The sequence below is a fragment of the Hippocampus bargibanti genome, linkage group LG01 (assembly GCF_051943395.1).
Source record: "Hippocampus bargibanti isolate YZ-2025 linkage group LG01, ASM5194339v1, whole genome shotgun sequence".
Lineage (NCBI taxonomy): Eukaryota > Metazoa > Chordata > Actinopteri > Syngnathiformes > Syngnathidae > Hippocampus > Hippocampus bargibanti.
The window spans coordinates 20,200,700-20,208,862 of NC_142734.1; the positions used below are offsets into that span (position 1 = coordinate 20,200,700).

General features: G+C 45.9%; 1 protein-coding gene and 1 long non-coding RNA gene across 11 annotated transcripts in view; both read left to right on the forward strand.

Annotated features, from left to right (window-relative positions):
* Positions 1–755: 755 nt before the first annotated feature.
* Positions 756–3,150, forward strand: LOC148903446 (uncharacterized). The gene is made up of 4 exons (XR_016115808.1): positions 756–837; positions 1,569–1,644; positions 1,749–1,794; positions 2,143–3,150. It is a non-coding gene; the product is annotated as an uncharacterized LOC148903446 (long non-coding RNA).
* Positions 3,151–5,917: 2,767 nt separating this feature from the next.
* Positions 5,918–8,163, forward strand: part of atp2b3b (ATPase plasma membrane Ca2+ transporting 3b) — a 78,768-nt gene continuing 76,522 nt past the window's right edge. For 2 of the 10 annotated variants that reach the window (XM_089002939.1, XM_089003015.1), the window contains exons 1-2: positions 5,928–6,625; positions 6,930–7,256. The gene's annotated coding sequence lies outside the window, so the exon portion shown is untranslated. Of the gene's footprint in view, positions 6,626–6,929; positions 7,257–8,163 lie in introns of all 10 variants that reach the window. The other 8 variants (XM_089002981.1, XM_089002989.1, XM_089002998.1 and 5 more) reach the window with 8 other exon arrangements.

The following is an 8,163-nucleotide window of genomic DNA, read 5'->3' on the forward strand; positions in this document are numbered from 1 at the left end:
AGACGCAGTTCAGCTGGCCGGATTCACTTCTAAGTCTTCCAGTGCCCTCTAGTGGTGGCTGTACGCACAGAGATGCAACTAGAGCACATGTAGAAACAAACCAGTAAACGGCGACGCCACTCCGACTGGGTTGATTGGGGATATTCGGCGCGAGCTTCTACCCACGGCGAGTAGACAACACTCGAACGCAAATATCCCAGCGGTGCCTCCAAAATGTTGCGCTCTCCACTATAGTAAGGGAGATACGGTGTTGTGGGATCCAGAAAAAAAACACAAGACAAGCAATGTGATACGTCTTGACTCAACAGTGGTTTACTTCGAATGCCCCGATCTAATGCAAACGTACGCGCACAACAATTTCCGGTCCAACGATCTAAATCGGTCCGACACGAAACACGAACCGAAGCAGGCGTTCCATGTTTAAATAAACATTTTCGATATATATCATTTGTAAACCAATAGAACTACGCAAATGTAACCAAAATAGGAAATACGATAATTTACAACCTGTCACAGAGGGGTCCCCCGAACCCATGCAGATGCACTGTAAACCCGAACAGTACTACTGACTCAAAGTCATTGAGGTCAGTCAACTCAAAAGCCGATTTTTTTGTTTCAAAAACTTAAACGTTTTGAGTTTTCTGAATAGTCATGCGTTTTTAATTTGCAGTAAATCAATACTTTTGAGTTCATGGCTGTCGTATACTTATATATTTTGAGTAAACGACAGAACGCTGCGTGATGACGTTACCGCAGGCGTGGTCTCACCGGGCGCGGTCTCACCGGGGCCATTTTTACTTCTCGACGGCTGAAGCGTGCAGAGACCCACGAATTCAGGTGAGAAGACAAACAACATTATTTAATATTACGAGGACCCAGTGTATCAATGCTGTAGTCGGTGCACAGAAAAAGGATATTTTGTTGTGTCGACGGCAAAATTGGAAAGTCAGTTTGTGGAACTTGCCGCCTTTCACAAGTTAGCAAAGATGCTAGTCCGTGTTCGTGCTTGCGACTGAGGCCTTCTCATCCACTCTTTCAGCTGCGTTGTCTTGAGCCCGGGACTTCTCCTATGTTAAGCGCTGTGGCGATATATGTATGAATTTTTCTTAAACGTCTCTTGTCTGTTGAAAGACACAGAAGTGTTATTTAGAGAATAGTACCGCGCAGGTTTAGTTGGGCGGTGGCCGAGTAATATCTGTTGCAGGTTATGTTTGTGTCCGCGAAGGTCCGAGAGTAATCGTCAAATGGGTGTAAAATTAAGGTTTATATAAAAGGGTCACACGAAATCCTCCACGCCGTGGTTGCAACGCCCAGCAGGTTAATGCTTTGAGTTAACTTTGTTTGCAAACGACAGGACCGCGTGTCAGTGTCCAGCACAAGCTATAGGCTTAAGATATCTATACACGTGCAGCGGTAGTGCTGCAGTTTTAAGAATGCACTAAGTAAATATAATGATAGCCAAAAAATGTACAGTGGATTGGAATATGTACAATTGATGCAGTTTAAATGGTTATGCATGTGTAAATTAAACATGAACTTTTTTTAAAATGTATTTTTGGCATTTTAAGGATACCGAGGGAGCTGCTGGAGGCCAAGTCATCAAACTGCAAACGCCTGACTGGTTTGATTGCATCATTTAATCTGGTACATTAGATTTATTAAACTTAAAAAGTTAACATGGATAAATGTGTTTTATTAAATTAAAGGATTACATTCATTGTCATGTTTTTTTCTCTTCAACCTTTCAGCCCCCTGTGCTATATTCTTAATTACCTGATGAATATCATACTACATGTAGGTATTTTTTATATTGAACAGAATTTTACCTTTTTAACATATATTGGAGTATTTTACACCATTAGTTGAGACTTCATTGATTGTTCTTTCTTTAAAACAATCTCAAGTCTCACATTCTCCTCTGCTCTTACCAACAACTGATGTTCATTAATCATTACAGTGATGCAGTTGTTAAATTGCAATAGGGATAGTGCGGAGGTTCCAAACTATTACGAAGGATATGCTTGGATTTGAGCTATAATAATCCGTAACTGTCTTTAATTTGGACCCACTAGAATCACACCAACTTTACTTTGCTTATCCAAACACGTACTCATTCTTGAAAAATATTTAATGTAATTGCAGGCCTAACATGGACTGGAGATGCAAACTGTGTTCTACATCCCTGGATACTCGGGCGAAGATGACTCAGAGTTCTTCAAGACATGTGTTGTATGACACATGTCATACAACAAACACTCATACATGTTGTATGACATGTATTACCTGACTTAACACAAATGTCTATCTATGGCCACAATATATGCTATAACCTTTTACTTTATTCTGTATGTGAACGTTTGTGTGTATTTTGCAGTGGGAAGAGGATCCAGACATTGAAAACACTCCTGTCGCACTTCTCTCCGTAACAACTGACAACCTCACTGGTGCCATCTTGTTTAACCCCGACAGCATTTCTGTTGTGATAGAAGATGGCATTATTGTGAGATGTCTCCCCAGGTTGGCTGATGCACACCTCCTCTTGTTTGGTTTAATGTATGCATTGCATTTAGATTATCCAAGAAAATTAATCCTCACATTCACCTTCATTCAGAAAATACTGCTGTGTCTTCATGATAACAGACCACTCAAACCATGCTTGCTAAGTTTGAAAAATGCTTTGTTCCGCAATATTGAAGGCACCAGTGCCTCCAATATTACGGAACAAAGCAACACTCGATAAGTAACTTTAGTTTTACTCTGCTTTGTATACCTGTTTGTGACTGATTTTATATTAATATTTTGATATGTAAACTTGGATTCCACCAGAATGTCTTTTTTCGTTTCAGGAATACTGTGTTTGTTTTTAGTAAGTTTTACCTTGATTTGCACCTTATAACGAGTACATTGAAATGTATTCGGTTGTATTTATTCACGTATATGCTTTTCAAAGAATTTATTTTTTTAACAGAACAGCAGAGTATAATTTGTTGTTTTTTTTCTGTTTTGTTGTGTTTATTTCACATCTTCTGCTCAGGGGTTTATTTGTTGTTTTGGTACGTGGACATGCTGTGCATTTTGGTACTGTTATCATTTGTTTTATCAAAGGTTGTTTTAAACCTTAATAAAAAAATGTGAACTAAAACAGACGTGAGGTGTGTTTTTGTTTTTAGACATAGAAGGCAAATGTAAGTACAGTATAAATGAATATATGTTTTCATGGAACATTATAAATTTGAGTTGGTTAAGCTTAAATATGAAACCTAATTTTAAATTAAAAATTAAGAAAACATTACAGTAAACTGAAAGTACATCTTTTAAGTTCAGGCAAACTCATAACATTTAAGCTCAATCAAACTCATAACTTTTAAGTTCAGACAAACTCATAAAATTTATTTACACTACTCAAACATTTTGAGTTAACTCTACTCAAAAATTTTGACGTAATCAGTTGCCATATAAATTTTGAGTACTTTCAACTTGTTGGGTTTTACAGTGTGGGAAGTGGCCGCGATCGAGCCAACCCCGGGGTTTGTCGCACTCAAGGGCCCCAGCCGAAGACCTCCAGCTCCTGTAAGTCCCCGTCTAAACGGTGACCGTTACGCGGTTGGAGTTGGACAGCGAATTAATTGGCCCGTCCAACTCCCAGACGATACGGGGGCTCGTAGACTCAGGGGCAGACGGGTGCTTCATCGATCCTCAACTGGCAGAAACATTGGGCTGCGACGTAGAAAATCTCAAGACTCCCAAGGAGATTCTTGACCTCAACGGTCGACTGCTAGCCAAGGTTACTACCCGTATCACCGCACCGCTTAAACTCAGGTTATCGGGTAACCATTTTGAACACCGCCAATTCCTTCTTATGCCCTTCCGCAACGTGCCACTCGTGCTGGGCCTCCCTTGGCTCAGCACCCATGACCCTTCCATCTCATGGGAGGGTCCCACCATACAGGGTTGGAGCCCCTACTGCTATGCCAAATGCCTACGGTCAACTACGGCAGGGCGAGACCCCTCCCGCGGCGGCGCGCCCAAAGAGATCTGTCTCGAGGGCGTGCCGCGTTGTTACCATGATCTGCGGGAGGCGTTCAGTAAGGACAACGCGCAATCCCTGCCACCCCACCGACCGTATGACTGCGCCATCGAACAGCAGCCGGGGGGGTCCACTACTGGATTCCAGACTCTATCACATCTCACACCTGGAACAAGAAGCCCTGAGCGCATACATCGACTCTTCCCAAAACCTCATCAACGATGTGCTCAGGGACTTTCACAATGTTTTGTGTATTTGGACGACATCCTCATTTTCTCTAAATCCACAGAAGAACACCGGCAGCATGTCCGACAGGTCCTGGTGCGGCTCCTGCAAAACCGGCTCTACGTGAAGGCAGAAAAGTGCGAGTTCCACGTCCGCTCTCTCTCTTTTCTGGGGTTCGTCGTGGAGCAAGGGCAACTCCGGGCCGATCCCGCCAAAACCAAAGCGGTGGTAGAGTGGCCAACCCCGGAGACACGCAAACAACCCCAGCGATTTTTGGGGTTTGCCAACTTCTACCGCCACTTTATCTGCGGTCATCCACCAAGGTCCCCTTCAGGTGGACACCCGACGCAGAGGGGGCGTTTAACCGCCTCCGTCACGCCTTCTCCAACCCTCCGGTCTTACGTCACCCCGACCCGGACCTTGCGTTCGCAGTCGAAGTCGACGCATCGGAGTCCGGAGTGGGGGCAGTCCTATCCCATCGCTCTCCGGTCGGCCAGAAGCTCCACCCATGCGCCTTCTTTTCCCGCCGGCTCAGCCCCGCAGAAGCCAACTACGACGTGGGGAACCAGGAACTGCTGGCGGTCATCCTGGCGCTGCAGGAATGGAGACACTGGCTTGAGGGGGCCAAACACCCCTTCACTGTATACACGGACCACAAGAACCTGGCCGCCATTCGGGCCGCCAAGAGACTCAACTCGCTTTCTCGGTCAGGGGCGTTCCAGATGTGACGTCAGGTCAGGCATATTCATCAACTCGAAAACAAGACTTCCTGAATATTCAGCGCAAGTCTTAAAACGTAAAATATAGCTATATTCCGCGGAATGTTTGTAAAATACGCTTAGTAGAAGTCATTTGAAGTTATTTTACAAATTATGAACACAACTTGTCCGGGGGCGTCGGTTGTCCTTTAACTATTTTTTACAGGCACTTAGGTTGCCGTACATTTTTTCCAGGTATCCCATTGTCGCTCAAATTTCTCCTGCTTGACTCGGACCATGAATGTAAGCTTTTCCATGTCATACATTTCATGGACCACCTTAATCCAGTCTTTGACTGTTGGGGGTTCTGTTGTTAGTCATCTCCTCATGATTCTTTCTTCCTTGCTAACAGCACAAAGTTGTATATGTATCGTATTCCCTGAGATGAGACTTTATTTGTCTCACAGTGGAGGAATTTACATTTCACAGCAGCAAAAACTAAATACAGGAGCTCCTGTAAGGGCAGCCACTTTAGCGGCACCATCTTGAAGTAAAAAAGAATAACAAAATAACAAATAATTTTACACAACACAAAGGACACAGACAGTCTTCAATTTAGCAATATTTCTGGGCAGAGTTAATGATGAAGTCAGGTTCCAGTCCCAGATTCAGAGCTTCAAAGGTAGGAGGAAGAGCTTGTGAATACCCTTGGGCCAGAACTCCAAAAAATCTAACTACATTCTTCCACCCTAATTATATCCAAGAAGGAGCTAATGTACATTTCCATTGCAGTGCTTTTGTTCTCTCATGCTTCCTGTTTAATTGTAATGCCTCCCTCCTCAGACCACTTGTCCTTGATATATGTTGTTTCTCCACCTTCCAGTCCTTGCAGCTCTTTACTGTAGTTCCTCTTCCAGGTTCTGACCTAGGATTGGATTTTTAAGAAAGTAAAGCTTTTGTTTGATATATAAGCTCACTCTTCTTCCTACAGTCACTGAAGGGAGTTTGAAGACATGATGTTTTGTTGTAGGTTGTGATTTTTCCCCTCTGTTCAACGAATTGGCTCTAGAATCGGCAATATCTGTCACTGTGCTGCGATGTGCCTGTTGTCGTCACTACACAGAGGAATGTATGAGGAAGAAGGTTGTGACGTCGATCAGGTACTGTCTCTTACGCGATTATGTCACCTAATGTATGTTACTGTCTCTTACGCGATTATGAGATTATGTCACCGAATGTATGTTGCCAACTATTTACAAAATATTAACTATGCAGAAAGAATTGCTGAGACACACCTCTGATTTACTTCTAGAAGCTCCACGAGCTATTCAAAACCAATGGTTTTGTTTACTTTTGTTGTGTTTTGTTTGCAGTGTTGTTTGTTTCTATTACTTTGTATGTTTGAATTCCATTTGAATAAAAAAAGAAGGTTGTGACGTTGGTACCGCCCTCTCCTCCGATTGATCCTCGTCCTCCTGTCTGTGGCTGTGGATGCTGCGAGCAGGCTCCTGTGCGAGCGCAGGCTCCTCCTCCAGAGATGTCGCAGGAGCATCTCCTGTCAGCGCGTCCTTCCTTTACTTCTTTTCTTTTCCCATAGTCTCCACTGCATTGGGGTCCATCATTTTAATTGCCATCACCGCCACAATCAGCAGCAGCAGCAGCAGCATCACGAGCGGTAAGCACCGACAAATACCGCACCCCTCCCCACCCGCTATGCAGGAGAGGCAAACCCGGCGAATCACTCTCTATCTGTCGCTCTCTCTCGCTCTCTCTCTCTCTCTCTCTCTCTCTCTCTCTCTCTCTCTCTCTCTCTCTCTCTCTCTCTCTCTCTCTCTCTCTCTCTCTCTCTCTCTCTCTCTCTCTCTCTCTCTCTCTCTCTCTCTCTCTCTCTCTCTCTCTCTCTCTCTCTCTCTCTCTCTCTCTCTCTCTCTCTCTCTCTCTCGCTTCTTTCTCGCTGGCTGGCTCTCTCCCTCCGTCAGCCGCAGAACTCGGCCGACCCTCGGTCAGGTGACAGCGCGGAGTGGAATATTCATCAGCGCCCGTGTTTGTCTTTCATCCCCTCTCGTCCATCGGACTGTAAGGCTGCAGCAGCCCACTCACGGTCCTCCCCCCCCTCCTCCTCTTCCACCAGCACAGCCGCCGCCGCCACGACAACCCCCTCCTCCTCCCTCCCGTGCATCCTCTCTCATCCGGGCCGGGACATTCTCCGCTCCACGCTCACGCAAGATTAACTAGGGATTGTGGCTCTCCGCCCGCCAGCCCGCCCACTGATGCTGATACTGATGTCCTTGAGCTCGGCCTGCACGGTGAGTGGCGAGTCCGTGCGTGATCGCGTGCGTGCGTGCTTGGATGCGTGATTCCTATTAACCCCACACGTGTCTGATTGTAGAACAGCAAGCGTGTTTTTTTATTATTTGTGTCCTCCAAAATATTTTTAAACGGCGGTTGTGACTGGTGTGTCATCGCGGGCCTTGCGGAGCTACGATAGCCATACCGTCGGGCATAGCGCAGTACCCCGGTAAACGGCGCTGTGACATTATGAGAGTGGTTACGCGGTTGCGGAGCTCCACTCCGATCCATGCCTTCCCCCCACCCTCCACCAAGGATGGTGGGCGAAGGGCTTCGGTCCAGCATTGTCTCCGAGCACGACCAATGTAGCCTCGCGGGCCTTTCAACTGCACCGCGAGAATCAGCAGTCAACAACGTACGTCCCGCAGTCCTTCCTTCGCCCCCCCCCCCCGGCGAATCGCACCTGCAGCGGAGTGTTGGTTTGATCCGGTAATCATCTCCGGCCACAGCAGCTATGAAGCGTGGGCCCTGTAACGTTGCGGTGAGGGAGGTGGGGGATCAGGGGCTATGATGTGGGGGTGGGGGGCATAGGTTCGTGGCGCACCTTGAACCCATCTGTTTGAATTTGAGGGAGGTGAGTGGGCGCGCTTCGTGGTACGCTTGATATTGTTGCCATGCATGTGCATGGTGATGATGATGAAGGGCATCAGCAGGGCGATGATGACGATGAGGAGCAGGATGAAGCTCAGGCACGTCTGAAGGTGACCAACAAAGGTCATTTTGAGTTCGAATTTGTTCCACACATAAGAACAGTGCAGCATTCACAAATATCATTGCTGTCTTTCTTTACTGGATGTGAACAGGGCGGCTCACGTGGGAGCGACATATGTGGAGACTCTTAGTCTATCTGTATCTCATTTTCTG